The sequence below is a fragment of the Castanea sativa genome, chromosome 7 (assembly GCF_040712315.1).
Source record: "Castanea sativa cultivar Marrone di Chiusa Pesio chromosome 7, ASM4071231v1".
Classification (NCBI taxonomy): domain Eukaryota; kingdom Viridiplantae; phylum Streptophyta; class Magnoliopsida; order Fagales; family Fagaceae; genus Castanea; species Castanea sativa.
This window is the reverse complement of record NC_134019.1, coordinates 40,026,264-40,043,606: the sequence shown is the minus strand read 5'-3', so window position 1 is coordinate 40,043,606 and position 17,343 is coordinate 40,026,264.

Here is a 17,343-nt window from a genome sequence, read left to right as displayed (position 1 = left end):
CCCGTGGCGCTTCCACAGGCGGCCATGTTCCACACTAGGTAGGTAGATGGCAAAAAGTTATGCATCGGTTAAATAATTGTTGTTCATTCGATGTTTACCTAATGTTTACTATCTTGTCTCCTAACGTAAATACTCTACGTTTTTCAAGCATCCTTCCATGGACGACGTTTTTGTCATGCGGACCGCTAATCTTAGGAAAAGTGACTACGTTGTATTGGCTCTATGTGAACTTTTTGATTGTTGTTGAATGTACTTGTAATTCTCTATCCAATGTACCTCTATAAAGATTGTGATTTGAGTAGTATGGTTAGAATTGCAAATTAAGCGTGGTTGGACATGTTTAGAATGGTGATATATTGAGAATGACTTTTGTTGTGATTTGAGTGCATTTACATTGTAAAACTATGGTTATGCAAAGACCGTAACAATTTCTATAGTTTGGTGCCTAATGAGAATGCCTTTTGATGTAATTTAAGTGCATTTACATTCTCAACTTGTCTACCTCTCAATGAGTATTTGTAGATTACATTTTTAGCTTCTCTATCTATGTTTCCCAGCAGCTGTGTGCACACATTTCAATTTTTGGTTTGCTGCATGTTTTGGGGGGGGGGGGGCAGGGGGGAACAGAGCATTGCTCTCTGCCTGAAACAGAGCATGCTTCTGCTGGGGGAAAAAAAAATTTGCCCAGTGAAAATCGAGTTTTAGAGACTCGAGTTCCACTGGGCAAATTTTTTTGAAACAGGGCATGCCTTTTTGCCTGAAACAGAGCATGCTTCTGCTAGGGGAAAAAAATTTGCCTAGTGAAAATCGAGTTTTAGAGACTCGAGTTCCACTGGGCAATATTGCTGAAACAGGGCATGCCTTTCTGCCTGAAACAGAGCATGCTTCTGTTGGGGAAAAAAAATTTGCCCAGTGGAAATCAAGTTTTAGAAACTCGAGTTCCTTTGGGCAATCTCGATTCTTTAATACTCGAGTTTAGTTAAGAAAAATTCCCACTAAACTCGAGTTTTAGAGAATTGAGTTGTACTGGAAAATAAAATCGGTCCATTCAGTTTAATTTGGTCCCAATTCGGTCCTTGAAATCTTCTTTGGTCCTATTTGGTCCACGTTGGATTTATTCAGTCATTCGATTCTAGTTGGTCTAATTTGGTCCATTCAGACCACTTTGTTCCATTTTGGTCAGTTTCGATCCATCTTTGTGTACTTACATATATAATTGGAGACAACAGGTTTAGGTTGAGAGCCCTTATTCTAAATTTAAATTTATTAAAACAAATTCTCGAGTTTGGGGGTCAGCTGTCCATCATTGCTACACTGATGTTCGCAGTGCTACATGTGCTGCTCAATAGCTCGACATTGTTGAACCCTATCTAGTCATATCATTCACACTCACGTCAATACACAGATCTACATCCTTTTGCAATGCACTGTTTTCAAGGATGCAGAAGACCCCTGAAAAGTTTAAGATGCATTTAACACAACTCAGTATTGTCTTGTCAAGTTCATGTCAGATGAAACACAAGCATGCTAAATACTCTTCATATGAATACTGTTCAGCTAAATAGTCGTGGCAGTACACTGCAACTACTGCCCAGAACAAGAGAATCTCACTGTGACATTGGGAACATTTGAACAAAAAATTCGTATCGTGGTTTTCCAGCCTGTATTGACATGACAAGCCTGAATATGTTAAATTTTATTATTGAATACACAGTGGAATGAGGTTATAAATGTACCACAATTTTTTTCTTATTCCTACACCACTAACTTTGTAGGTTGAGTAAGCTATGAGTCGCAACGCCTCAACATCATCTCGTACACGTAGAAATAAGTTTCAATCTACTTCAACAAATGAATTATCACAAGTTCCAGCAGATCAACAACTACAAACATACACAGACCACTATGGAGGGAAATGGGTTGGAAAGAAGAGAGATTTCGTTAATATGCCAATATACACGTACGAGAGTCTTGGAAGCGTTGGCCAAATCATGGTCGGCAAACCTACAAAACTAAGTACAGATACCACCGCAATGGAGTTCACCGTAGCAGAACCACCATGGTCAACCCTATACGAGAAGAGGTGTGAGTTGGAGGTGTATTGTCGATGGCACGGGTTATGAGTTCCTAAGGCACGCTCAGCCGAGTTACCTAGAGATGAACCTACCAACATACTTGCTCGCCTTGAACAAGAGAACAATCAAATGCAAAGGCGGCTAGACCGTTTTCATGCAGTCCAAAAAGCTAGGAAGCATCTAAAGGGGAAGGCGCAAGAGCGAGCCATGAAGTCTATTAATGAAATTACTGCGTTAGATGATGAAAGTGACATTTCAGACTTCTCAGATTCAAGCAATGATGACTTCCAAAAATTTCTACCTACGAACATTCAATGTGTTGTTGATGTCTACACGTTTTGTGCAATACAAAATGTTGTTGATCGTGAGGGCAAATGATCCTATTGTACGTGCACCTTTTGCAAATCTAAAGATGAATTGTTCATTACTTTTGGCTAAGTTGATAGGAAATCACTTGCTCATTTTTTCCCTGTTGTTCGTTGTTGCTCGCGATAGTGGATCAAGGCCATGCCGGATGGCCTACTCTTCGAGCTTGGCACCCGCACCCACCTACAGTTACGAGCGAATAACATAAAATAAGATAATACCCATGTTGTAGTTACTAAGAAGAGTACATTGCAGAACACACACAATATCAGAAAACTACTTACTTAAATGCAAGTGGAGCATATGGCCATGGGCCATAATCACATCCAGATGGGGGCTCTATCCTCGGGCACAAGAATGGCAACCTTGCCCATGCCCAATACTGGATCAATATGCACGCCCCACCAATCTGTGATGCCCCTTTCTCGCTTGCCTGACACAACTCTCTGTACAACCAAGCCAAGCAACCACTACCCCAACTATACTGTGGCGGATCACGAAGGTCACGCAAGAACGCCAAGAACATCAAATGCACCCTATCTCCCGACTTGTCCATGAAAAGCTTATCCCCTAGCAGCGCTAAAATATAGCACCGGGCATACTGGTGTATCTGCATCTCCGTTGCGTCATGAGGCAGTGGTTCTGCAATGGCGTCAACAAGGCGGCTGATGAGAATTCTTTGCCCCATCAAAGTTTTGTTGTCATTCGCAGGAGTAAAACCAAGCAACTCCATGCACAGATCTCGCCAATCCCCATCCACCACAGCAGTCGGCCCAACTAAGACCTCACCGTCTATAGGAAGTCCGAAAATGACCTCCACATCTTGTAGGGTGATTGACATCTCACCATGTGGAAGATGGAACGTATGCGTCTCCGGCCGCCATCGCCCAACTAGGGCCGATATTAGGCAATGATCTATCTCTCTGGAAGGGGCCCTAAACAATCCTTCCAGCCTTAGCAATTTGATAATATCAATCACCCGATTATCTCCCATCTGAATGCTTGCCATCTCCTTAGTGCGACCACGGCACGTAAGTGGGCCCGGGTCCTGCAAAATCCATAAAAATTATAGCAGTTGTTACAACTACAAATAAAACTTTGAAAGAACTTGCTAACTAAAAGTCAAAGACAACGTAAAAATTAAAGTGGTTGTTAGAGCTAGATATTTCACCTCACCATTCCAAATGTCCTCTGATCGATGATATCGTTATCGCGTCAACAATGACTCATCAAGCGGACCAGGGTGCAAGATCTGTGGCTCGTCATCAATCCGAGGCTCCATACTGCAAACATTCAGATACTCAACTGTGAGATCATTAATAGTGCGGGGGCAAAGGAATGCTATTCTACATGCAACGAAAATCTATACTGAAGAGCAGCTTATTGGCATTATTTAAAAAAGGATGCTAAAAGAATGGAAAGCAAGAAGAAGTACAGCCTTGATCTTTTATGTTCCTATGTTTACCTATTCACTTTTTTTTTTTTTTGTGTGGATGTTTTTTGAATTTACTGAATTGATCCTATCTGGGTTTGCAGACTTTTTAATTATTTCTGAATTGGTTTCATTTGACATTTGTTACTTAGTGACTGAAACAGTAAAAATTTTGATGTCTCAAGCTGGTTAATAGGATAATTTGGTAATTGTGAGTAAGCACTCTAATTTAGTTACTGCTTCATTATGGCCATCTTTTTAATGGATTCCTATGGAGAAATCTAGAGCTTGTGCAATTAAAAAATCCCATGAAAGTTTGATGGGTTTTTTTTTTTTTTTTTTGGTTAGGTAAGATGTTGAAGTCACTAAAATAAGATGAAACCATAACATAACTGTTAAGAGGAGATTCAATTTGAACAATGCCTTCTTAGCTGCATTTATCAGTTCCTTTTTTATATATATACAAATTAATAATAACACCATCTCAAATTGCTTTGTCACATAAAATCATCAAATACAACCTTGTGAATAAACAAATCCACTAGAGTCTAGAGTAGAATTCCATAAGGGTTGTCTTAATTTGATCAAAAAATAAGCAACTATTGTCTTCAATATAAATATGAAAAAGTTGACCCCCCTGCATGGTTGAATAAGCTGCATTATATTTTTGAATAAAATCTCCCTGGAACAATCTACTTGCTGATAAATTGTAAATCACGATTGTCTTGTCACTTCTACATGCAAATGCTTTAAAACTTGCTTGCCAATACCTGTATCCAAGCCCTCTCCTAAAAATGTTCCTCAACATAAACTGACTAATACATCTAGTTTCCCTTTTCAATTACACCCTTATTAATGCAACTAAGCACTTACGTAAGGATGTTTTGGTTATTTTCTTGTAAACTTTTGCAACATATGCATATGAATCACATAAGCTAGTGCCCAAGAGCTTTGTATTTAGTGTTTAAAATTTTTGTTGCTACAATAAAAGGACTCTAGTGCCATGTATATGAACCATTCCTTGTTGATTTAATAGTTAATACCAAGTAATAGGTGTGCCAAGTGGTGGGTTTTTCATGTTTATGGCAAGCAGATTTGCTAAGGAAGTTTTTTATTTTTTCACATTCTGTTGTTGGCAATACTACATAATTATAGCTGATAGGAAAGAAAATCTTCTCATCAAGGTTTGTTCCACCTGAATTTTGTGATAGAGAATTTGCCAATTTTTATGTGTGATAAGTTGATCCCTGTTATTTTGAGATCATATTTAGTATTAAGAGTTTTCCTTGAATTAGTACCACTCTCGAGACCTGCACAAAAACAATGCTTTGCCCCTAATGTCCAATCAACTAATGTGCCTGAACACATTTCAAGGAAAATCATCTATCTTTGGGTTTGAGTGGCATTTCACCCTAATAACAACAATTTCTACCCTCTGCCCAAATGGAGGGCTAAGCTGAAAAGAAAACAACGGCAAAAAAAACTAGTTGTAATGATTTGCTTCTGAAACATTGAGATATCTAAATAAAAAAACTCTCTTCGACCACTCTAATTCCAAATTTCGAATTATTAGTATTATTTTATTCTATAACAACACTCTCCGACGACTAAACGGAAACTCTCATTCCAAAGGAAGTACTCGACCCATTATAAACAAGACCCAAATCAGAAAAACAACACTGAACTAAAAATCCTTTCTTTCCTCATTTGTACTGGGTCTCCACTCTCCAACTCAATCAAAATTTGAAAAAGAAAAAAAGAAACTAAAACAAAAGCAAAAGCTTGGGGTTGCAAAAGCAAACAATGGTGGCTTACCCGGGAATGAGCATGGGAGAGGCGCACAGAAATAATAATAATAAGTAATGCTTGATTAGGCTTGATGAAAAATATAAACAACAATCAAACAACAAGCAACGGTGTATACCAAACTTTCAATGATCAAACTTTCTTAGCATTCAAGAGCGAAAATTTGAAAAGGATTTACCTTGGTACAAATACTATGGAATCAACCGAATCGGAGAGAAAGACTGAATCTTGAAGGGTCTGGTGTGAGAATAGAATGAGGAGAGTATCCGTTAGAGTGAGAATCAAAGAGAGCGAGTCGAGTGAGAGTAACTGAGTGGGAGTGAGGAGAGAGCTCTAGACAGGTATAGGTGAGATTTTAGGTTTTAAGCGGTCAAAAACGTGTTTCTGAAAGGGGCGTTTAAAAACGATGATTAGATATCGAGTTTTAGAAACTCGATTTTGTAAACATAATCGAGTACTAAAAACTCGATTTTTAGTTGAATACCGAGTTTTAGAAACTCAATTTTGCAAGAATCCACATGGAAAAATTTGTCCACGTCAGTAAATGAAAAACCCCATAATTGAGTACTAAAAACTCGATTTTAGTTGAATACCGAGTTTTAGAAACTCGATTTTGCAAGAATCCACATGGAAAAATTTGTCCACGTCAGTAAATGAAAAACCCCATAATCGAGTACTAAAAACTCGATTTTTGTTTCAATCTCGAGTTTTAGAAACTTGAGTTGTTAGTTTCCCATTTTCTTCCAAACCCAGCCAACTAACGAAATCTTTAGCACAGTAATGTTATTTGGAAAGAGTGTTCCGATTAGCTCATAGAAACTATGCTGCTGCAAATAATAAACCATCCCAAGAAAAATATTCACTCTATGGAAGGAAGCCAAGGACATATTGGTAAAATTAGAAGACTTGCTATCACTTTGGAATCAAATGATAATTACCTCAATGAGTATCCTTATCTCAGTTCCCTTCTCTACTTTATGAAGGAAAAAAACTGGTTTTGTATATCAAACAAAACACATAGCGGAAGCAACAAATAAAGATCTATTTAATTCATGATTGATAACGTGCACTATGTAAATTTTAGAATTTAAGAACAAGATAGCGTACCTTGGTGTGGAGAAATTCAAAACAAAGATTAGAAGCGCTTCGGAACACTTTTAATCTTCACTCCAATTCCACTTTACGCCCAAGATGTGTGGTCTCTCAATCAGTTTCAAGGGAGAATGAAAGTGTCTCACTTTCACATACGCCGTTTCTTATTTTTTACTAATAAAAATTCTGTATGTTTCTCCCTTTATAACTAACTAATTATCTAATTGGGTTGGCCTATTGGGCATTTCCAATTGGGTTTTAGTGTGTGGCTTGGAGTGGGATCAAAAGGGACCAATAAGACACTAACTCCAATGGGCCTTGGGCTTTTCCGTCAACTCTTGACAAGTTCAAAGTTACCATTAATTATATTTAATACCACTATATAAATATAATTGCACTCTAGGCCTTATTAATAAATTATATCCCAAGACTTTATTATACACGCAACCCCTTTATAAAATATTTGTAGTAACACAAAGTTATAAACGTAGATTGCCACTTTGTAAATTACTACATTTTACTCCTTGAGTACCCGGTTTAATCCTTTAAAGTTATTCATTATATATTTATGAAATCCAATTTCATAAATATATACTTTAGTAATTTCTTACCAAAGTGGTTAGGCCTAATACTCTGAATAACAAAACCCATTAAACTTATCTCAAGGGAATATTTTATATCTCTGTTAAGAGATTATGAATTCCATCTTGAGAATATATGTTCCATCAACACTAAATGTGGCTGTCCAACATACTGAGGTTTTGACTGTTACTTTAGATTTCACTCCTGATATATCAAAGCAACCTATACGTCATGATCATGTCCATTATTCTCTCAAGATTAAGAGTTCATGCAAATAGAAGTCGTGAGATTTATTATTCATTTGACAGTTGTTAGGAGAATAATAAATCTCACAGTGGTCCAGTTCAATATGTCTTAACTCTTAAAACATATCAACATATCAACTAAAAGTCTCCACTTCTATAATCAAGACAAATCATCTTAGTTGATACGTTATAGTCTTCGCAGATGAAACGCCCAATTTCATCACTGACTACGAACTATAAATTCTGAGTTTACAAAGAACTTGTGACTTATATCTTCTGTGACTAAATCACATAAATCACATACTATACATCTCATAGACTATATGATAATGTCTCATATTCATGTTATCATTATTTTAGATAATAATAAAATAACTTTATCAATCACAATATTAAGTCATACATCATGTCATACATAATATCATACATAGCATCATACAATAGGATTTAAGGGCATAAATCCTAATAATTTCCCACTTGCCCTAAAGACTATTGTGCACTAATCTAACTCCCATTCTCTCCAAATGTGACTCGAAAGTCCTTTGAGGCAAGGCTTTGGTAAAATGGTCTGCTAGATTATTTGCACTTTCAATCTTTGCTATCACAACATCTCCACGAGTAACAATGTCTCGAATGATGTGGTACTTCCTCTCAATGTGCTTTCATTTCTTGTGATTCCTTGGATCTTTGGATTGTGCAACCGCTCCACTATTGTCGCAAAACAATGCGATGGGAACTTGCTCCATTCTCATAACACCAAGATCAGAAAGGAATTTCTTGAGCCAAACAGCTTCCTTTGCTGCTTCACAAGCAGCAACGTACTCAGCTTCTATTGTGGAGTCCGCAATACAAGATTGCTTAACACTCTTCCAACTTATGGCTCCTCCTCCCAAGGTGAAAACACATCCTGAAGTGGATTTTTTGAAATCTAGATCTGACTGAAAGTCTGAATCTGTATAGCCAATGAGAATCAAATCCTCACTATGGTAAACAAGCATATAATCTCTTGTTCTCCGTAGATACTTGAGAATATGCTTTACAGCTTGCCAATGTTTTGGTCCTAGATTTGATTGATATTGGCTGACCATACCAACTGAATAAAAAATATCTGGTCTAGTACAAAGCATGGCATACATGAGACTTCCCACAGCAGAAGCATAAGGAACTTGTCTCATCATATTTTCTTCCTCTTGAGTCTTAGGCCTTTGGTCATTAGACAGAGGAACTCCATGTCTAAAAGAAAGTAATCATTTCTTGGAGTTTTGCATGGTAAACCGTTCTAGGACCTTATCTATATATCTAGCTTGTGATAAGCCTAACATCTTATTCTTGCGATCTTACTGAAGCTTGATCCTTAGAATAAAGTTAGCCTCACCCAAGTCCTTCATATCGAATTGGCTTGACAACTAAACTTTAACCGATGACATTACCCCTACATCATTCTCAATGAGTAGAATATCATCAACATAAAGCACTAGGAACATTACTACTTTGTCTTGGTGTCTTTTGTACACACATGGTTCATCAAGATTTTGTTCAAAGCCAAACGACTTGATTGCTTGATCAAATCTGATGTTCCATGACCTAGATGCTTGCTTAAGTCCATAAATGGACCTATTCAAATTGCATACCATATGCTCTTGGTTCTTTGTTATGAAACCTTCCGGTTGCATCATGTATATTTCTTCTTCAAGATTGCCATTAAGAAATGCCGTCTTAACATCTATTTGCCAAATCTCATAATCATAATGAGCATCAATGGATAAGAGAATTCTGATAGATTTAAGCATGGCTACTGGCGAAAAATTTTCATCATAATCAATACCTTCTTTTTGTGTATACCCTTTCGCCACTAGTCTTGCTTTAAAGGTTTCAACCTTTCCATCTATCCCTCTCTTCCTCTTATAAACCCATTTGCAACCAACAGGTTTAATGTCGTTAGGCACCTTTACAATATCCCATACATGATTGGAATACATAGAATCCAATTCAGATTTCATAGCTATGACCCAATGATGTGCATCTATATCATTCATTGCCTCATCATAAGTGTAAGGATCCGATTCAGCCTCTTCTGAGATAGCTTCATAAGTTTACCCAAACCTATAAATCTCACAGGAGGTTGAACAATTCTCCCACTACGACGAGGCATCTGTGTACTAGACATCTTATGAGTAATATCTTGTGGTGTATCTAATACAACCACATCATCCCTAGTTTCATCCATTGGTTGTTCGACTACAGGTTCATCTAATTCAGCCAATACAACTTTACTCCTAGGATTAAAATTATTCACATAATCATCTTCCAAAAATTTGGCATGGGTGCTAACAAACACTTTGTTATCCTTATGATTATAGAATAAATAACCCTTGGTTTCTTTTGAATACATAACCCTTGGTTTCTTTTGAATACCCTAAAAACATGCATACATCCGTTTTAGCTTCCAACTTAATAGACTTCCCTTTCAACATATGTGCTGGACATCCCCAAATGTGGAGATATTTCATACTAGGCTTACACTTACTCCACAATTCCTTAGGTGTGTTAGGAACAGATTTTGATGGAACTAAATTCAAAATATGCATAGCAGTTTTTAATGCATATCCCCAAAAGGAAACTGGTAAAGTTGAGTAACTCATCATGGACCTAACTATTTCCAAAAGAGTCCTATTCCTTCTTTCCGCTACACCATTTTGTTGGGGAGTTCCAAGTGCAGTCAATTGGAAGACAATCCCATTTTGAATTAGGTAATCCTTGAAATCCCCAAGAAGGTATTTGTCACCTCGATCAGATCGAATGACCTTTATGCGTTTACCCAATTGATTTTCAACTTTAGCCCTAAACTCTTTGAACTTTTCAAGGGCTTCGGACTTCCTTTCATTAGGTACACATAACCATATCTTGAGTAATCATCCGTAAAAGTGATGAAATACTCATAACCTCCTTTTGCTTGGGTTGACATAGGACCACATACATCTGTATGAACTAATTCAAGCAACTCTTGGGCTCTTCTACCTTCTGCATTAAAAGGTCGTTTGGTCATCTTACCTTCCAAACAAGATTCGCAAACTGGAAATCCATCAAAGTCCATGGGCTGTAAAAGTCCATCTTTGATTAGTCTTTGAATCTTATTTGAATTAATATAACCCAAACGCAATTGCCATAGATATGTATCACTAGTAGAAGGAAACTTTTTCTTTAATGAATTTACATGAGAGCTACTATCTAATTCAGAATTGTATAATTCATGCTTATCAGGAGTTAAAATATAAAGATCATCCACAATATTGCCAGAACAGATAAACATTTTATCCTTCTTTATTACAACATTGTCTTTGAGGATAACACAATATCCATGTTTACCTAAGTAAGTTGCATAAATTAAATTCTTACGAACATTAGGTACATACAAACAGTCTTCCAATATTAAAACTCTAGACATAAAACATAAATTAAACACTTTAACAGCTTCAATCGGAATCTTGCTCCCATCAGCCAAAGTAAGAAATAGTTGTCCCTCATTCAACTTTCTGGTCTCTTGGAACCCTTGCAAAGAATTGCAAATATGATTAGTACAACCTGAATCCACACACCAGGAATCCGTTGGATTCTGTACCAAACATATTTCAAGAAGAAATGAACTTTTCATACCCTTATTCTTGGCAGCCTTGAATGTTGGACAATTCCTCTTCCAATGTCCTTTCTCACCACAATGGAAATACTTTCCTTTGGTTTTCTTTCCTTTGTTGGCAACTCCTAAGACAATTTGTTTACCATCTTTCTTAGTGAAATCCTTCTTCTTCTTCTTCTTCTTCTTACCCTTGCCTTTCGACTTAGGTTGGGAAGTAGAAGCTTCACCCACATTGGCTTCAACACTAGAAGTACCAAGGATGCCTTCTGCTGCCACTAACTCATTCATTAATTCAGACAAAAAATAAATCTTTTTGTTCATATTATAATTGAGTTTGAATTCCTTGAATGATTCCGGTAGTGACTGGAGTATCATATCCACTTGGGATTCTCCATTAATGTCGGCACCTAAAACTTCTAATGTGTTCAGATTAGCAATCATCCTAAGACAATGCTCCCTCACTGAACTTCCTGCAGCCATTTTGGTATTATAAATTTGCCTCATGGTTTCTTGCCTTGCAGAATGGCCTAGCTCACCAAACATCTCCTTCAGACTATGCATTATATCCGAAGCAAGTTTTACATCCTGCATTTGATGCTGTAGAACATTTGAAATAGATGCTAAGCTATAGCACTTAGCCATTTCATTAGATTTCTGCTAACGATCATATCGCTGTTTTTCCTCAAGAGGAGCATCTAATGAAGGAAAGTTAGGACATGGTTGAGTAAGCACATATTTGTGCTCTTCAACTGTAAGAACAATGTCCAATTTCTTTTCCAGTCAACGTAGTTTAATTCAGTCAGTTTGTTTTGATTAAGAATAGCAACAAGTGGGTTAAATGATGCCATGCTATAAATTTGAAAATAATAAATATGAATATAATAAGTAAACTAGACATTATCAATTTAGCATATAAGCATATAATATGAAACCTTAATAAAACCATAAAATAATATATACAACGACAACCCAATCTATTTCTATAATTCCTTGGTAGCAAGTTTATTATAAACACATTAATTGGTTGAGAACTATTCTCATTATTAGTGCTATCATGATAACTCTTATCAAACACTAACAATATGCCGTATTGCCTTTAGCCTCTAAGTAATAATGACATAGCTTCTTTGGGAGGTTAACATTACACTTAGTCTAGTGTACACCATTATCAAGAGTCATGTGTAGCCACATTTCATCTCCCTTTTATAGTGTTTAAACTTGTAGTACCATGAAACAAAACACCCTCCTTTGGGATCGCAAGGCATATACGCCAAGACGAGGTGTTTGTCCACACTATTTTAAACGGATAAGTTCAATCTTGTAATACCATGAAATAAACACCCTCCTTTGGGATCGCGAGGCATATACGCCAAGATGAGGTGTTTATCCACACTACTATAAACCGATAATGGAGGCCGTGAGATCCAACCCTTTTATCTCTCTCCTACTAGATATTTTAAATTAAAGGTTTTTAAGGTCAAGAACCATAATAATGCTAGACACGTGAAAAACATAATCCTAATCTCATTAGAAATAAATTTCATAATCCTAATATATATATATATATATATATATATATATATATATATATATATATATATATATATATATATATAACGCAATATAAACTCATATATTACAAAACTATATTATATTATATATATAACTATCAGATTGTTGGAATCCTATATATAAAATACGGATTCAACTTTTCAAAAGTACAAGATAACCAAGCCGTGCAAATAAAGTCAAGCCATTCATTTAAGTTCAAGCCATGCAAAGAAAACAAAGCCATGCAAGAATTCACCAAGCAGTGCATTAACTCCAAGCCATAACCATTCAATAACTTTCATTCAATAACCATATATACAGCCGTACAATAAGCCAAATGGTACATAATAGTCCAAGCAATTCAATGACCAAAATCACACACTTGGCAGTTATTATATTCAGTAACTGTATCCTCCATTCGAATGTACATCATGGCCATATATATTGAATGTTGCCGTGCAGAATTGTAATGGCTAATAACGTTAATTCATAAAACAATGATTATCAAATCATGTCTACACTAAGATAATAGTTTTCTTAAATTCTAAAATTCAATCACATAATATACAATTATGAGATGAAAACCTAGCTCTGATACCAATTGAAAGAAAAAACTGGTTTTGTATCTCATACAAAACACATAGCGGAAGCAACAAATAAGGATCTATTTAATTCATGATTGATAACGTGCACTATGTAAATTCCAGAATTTAAGAACAAGATAGCGTACCTTGGTGTGGAGAAATTCAAAACAAAGATTAGAAGCACTTGGGAATACTTTTAATCTTCATTCCAATTCCACTTTACGCCCAAGATGTGTGGTCTCTCAATCAGTTTTCAAGGGAGAATGAAAGTGTGTCTCACTCTCACATACACCGTTTTTTATTTTTCACTAATAAAAATTCTGTATGTTTCTCCCTTTATAACTAACTGATTATCTAATTGGGCTGGCCTATTGGGCCTTTCCAATTGGGCTTCAGTGTGTGACTTGGAGTGGGATCAAAAGGGACCAATAAAACACTAGCTCCAATGGGCCTTGGGCTTTTCCGTCAACTCTTGACAAGTTCAAAGTTACCATTAATTATATTTAATACCACTATATAAATATAATTGCACTCTAGGCCTTATTAATAAATTATATCCCAAGACTTTATTATATACGCAATCCCTTCATAAAATATTTGTAGTAACACAAAGTCATAAACGTAGACTGTCATTTTGTAAATTACTATATCTTACTCCTTGAGTACTCGGTTTAATCCTTTAAAGTTATTCATTATATATTTATGAAATCCAATTTCATAAATATATACTTTAGTAATTTCTTACCAAAGTGGTTAGGCCTAATACTCTGAATAACCAAACCCATTAAACTTATCTCAAGGGAATATTTTATATCTCTGTTAAGAGATTATGAATTCTATCTTGAGAATATATGTTCCATCAACACTAAATGTGGCTGCCCAACATATTGAGGTTTTGACCGTTACTTTAGATTTCACTCCTGATATATCAAAACAACCTACACGTCATGATCAGGTCCATTATTCTCTCAGGATTAAGAGTTCATGCAAATAGAAGTCGTGAGATTTATTATTCATTTGACAGTCGTTAGGAGAATAATAAATCTCACAGCGGTCCAGTTCAATATGTCTTAACTCTTAAAACATATCAACATATCATCACTGACTACGAACTATAAATTCTGAGTTTATAAAGAACTTGTGACTTATATTTTCTGTGACTAAATCACATAAATCACCTTATGGATTATATGATAATGTTCCATATTCATGTTATCATTATTTTAGATAATAATAAAATAACTTTATCAATCACAATATTAAGTCATACATCATGTCATACATAATGTTATACATAATATCATACATAGCATCATACAATAAGATTTAAGGGCATAAATCCTAACACTTTATGCCTTCTAAAGAATTTTATTTCAAGAAATCCAAGTTGCTTAAAGTCTTAAATCTGAACAATTACAATGGAGAAAACTTACCTAAAGACATTGGACGTTTCATCCATTTGAGATTTTTATCTTTGAAATATAGCAATATAAATCAGGTGCCATCATTCCTTGGCAATTTGAGGTACTTGCAGACACTTGATTTATGGCTTGAATACAATGTGAGAGTGCCAAATGTTTTTAAGGAGATGGAACAGTTGAGGCATCTTTACCTACCCTATCAGTATTGGTTAAGTGAGAAGTTAGAATTGGGTAATCTTTGTTATTTGCAAACATTGCTGAATGTTGGGCCTGAAACCATCAAAATGCCCACAAGTTTCCGATTCAACTATCTTCGGATTCTTGGCTTCAAAAATCAAGTCTATGAGGAAGGGCCCATTTAATACAAATGCTAGCATCAAGCTGTCCACATTTATATCATCTAGTTGTATTATACCGTATTAAGAAATGATGAGGATAATTTTATAATTAACTCATGACGGAATGAAAGGTGACGAATACAACACTCCTGGCAGGCTGAAGGGAAAGAATTGACGACCTTAGCTGAAGGGAGAGAACTGACGACATGAAGCTGAAGGTTGTAGGCTGACAACCTTACGGGAATCAATAACATACGCTGACGACCTTATGAAATGGACAACTTGGCAAGCTGATGGGAACAAAGGCTGAAGAAGACAAACGAACCCGTCCATAACATTGCTTGGTTCCCACGCATACGTGAGTAAGAAGAGTTCTTGCGTGACACGTTTAATCCTAATTAAAAAGAGTCCTTTAAGGAAAAGAGCTCTAGGAGATACGCAAAATCCACGAGTTACTCTCTTAGAAGGAAAGTACTTCTTGGCCAAGACGCAGATTTCGGCCCTACACTACTATAAATATCCCAAAACCCTCATAAACTAAGGTACGCATAATTCACCTCAGCTCTAACACTTTAGAGTTGCAAATAAGAGATTTTCTCTAACTTGACCGTCGGAGGGTATTTGGCCGGTACCACACTGGTACTCCTCTTAAGGTCTTCAGCTTTCGTGTTGTGCAGGTTCTTCATCAAGAGCACGTGAGGACCGTGTGGCTTACTGACGATTTTCGGCATCATCAAGAAACTTCCAAAAACTCGCCAATTCTCTCCAAATCTAGCTGAGTTGGAATTAAGATTTACTGGTCTTGAAGAAGACCCTATGCCAACCTTAGAGAAGTTGCACAACTTAAAAATTCTTTGCCTCATTTATGACTCTTTCGTAGGGAAGGATATGGTTTGTCCTGAAGGAGGATTTCCTTTGCTTCAGTATCTTCTCCTTTCTATGTTATTCTTCTTAAAGGAGTGGAAAGTGAAGGAAGGAGCCATGCCCAGTCTCTGCCATTTGGAAATTAATCGATGCTCGAGCTTGGAGGCTATTCTAGATGTATTGAGGTTCGTCACAACCCTCCGGGAATTGGAGATCCATCACATGCTGAAGTCATTCAAAGATAGGCTTGACGAAGGAGGACTAGATTTTGACAAAGGAATTTTTTTTCCAAATAACATTAAATAAAAAAATTTAGTTAGTTGTCACGTTTGAAAATAATGTTGGAAACTAGCATAGAAGGTGGAGTTCCAAGATAAAACTCGAGTTTTTAAGACTCGATTTGTAAGAGGGAAAATCCACGTGGAACTCGAGCTTCACTTTTTAAAACTCGAGTTTGAAAGACTCGAGTTTTACTTCTTCTTCCTCGCGTTCATCTAAGTTCTTCTTTGTGCAGATAAGACCACCTAGCGTTCAATCAGATCGTTCTTATTCTTCGTCAGATCGTTGAAGACCACCCAGCGTTCAATCAGATCGTTCCACTTCGTCAGATAGTTCGTCTTCTCTGTTCGTCTCTGTACACCCAGCGATCGATCTTGTTCTTCGTCAGATCATTGAAGACCACCCAACGTTCAATCAGATCGTTTTCTTCGTTAGATTGTTCGTCTTCTCTGTTCGTCTTTGTACACCCATCGTTCGTCTCTGTTCTTTCTCAGATCATTCCTTTTTCGTTCTTCTTGTTCTTTAGGTGTAAGGCTCTTCAAGTACCAAAATCGAGTCTTAGAGAGTCGTTTTTGCTTTTTTATGTGGCATTTTCTGTCCAGCTCATCCAGCACAAACTCGCAAAGCGAGTCTCTGAGACTCAAGTTTTAATATAGATCTTGAGTTTCTAAAACTCCAGATGCGAGTTTGCTTATACAATTCAAACACGTGTTAACTTACTACATTGTAGACCCTTACACAGCTAGTTTGCAAATATCCCCTTTGACGAAGTCAAACATGTGCATTCCCTTGTATTTGAACACTGTGACAGTGACTGGTAATGATAATCATCATTAGCTAAGAACAATGAATTCCTGCACTTGCATTATTGAAATATCTTATCGCGCTCCAATTAATTCAATTTTTCCCTAATAGTATTTACAGCAAAATATTTCCCTAATCAATGTAAGGGCAATTCTTTTTTTGATTAGAATGAAGCTCTTATTTATTCTTTTCACTTTTTTATTAGGCCTTTTTGAACCTACAACTTATCTGCTCATTATAAAACAGGTAAATTCTTTTCTGCTTCATCTT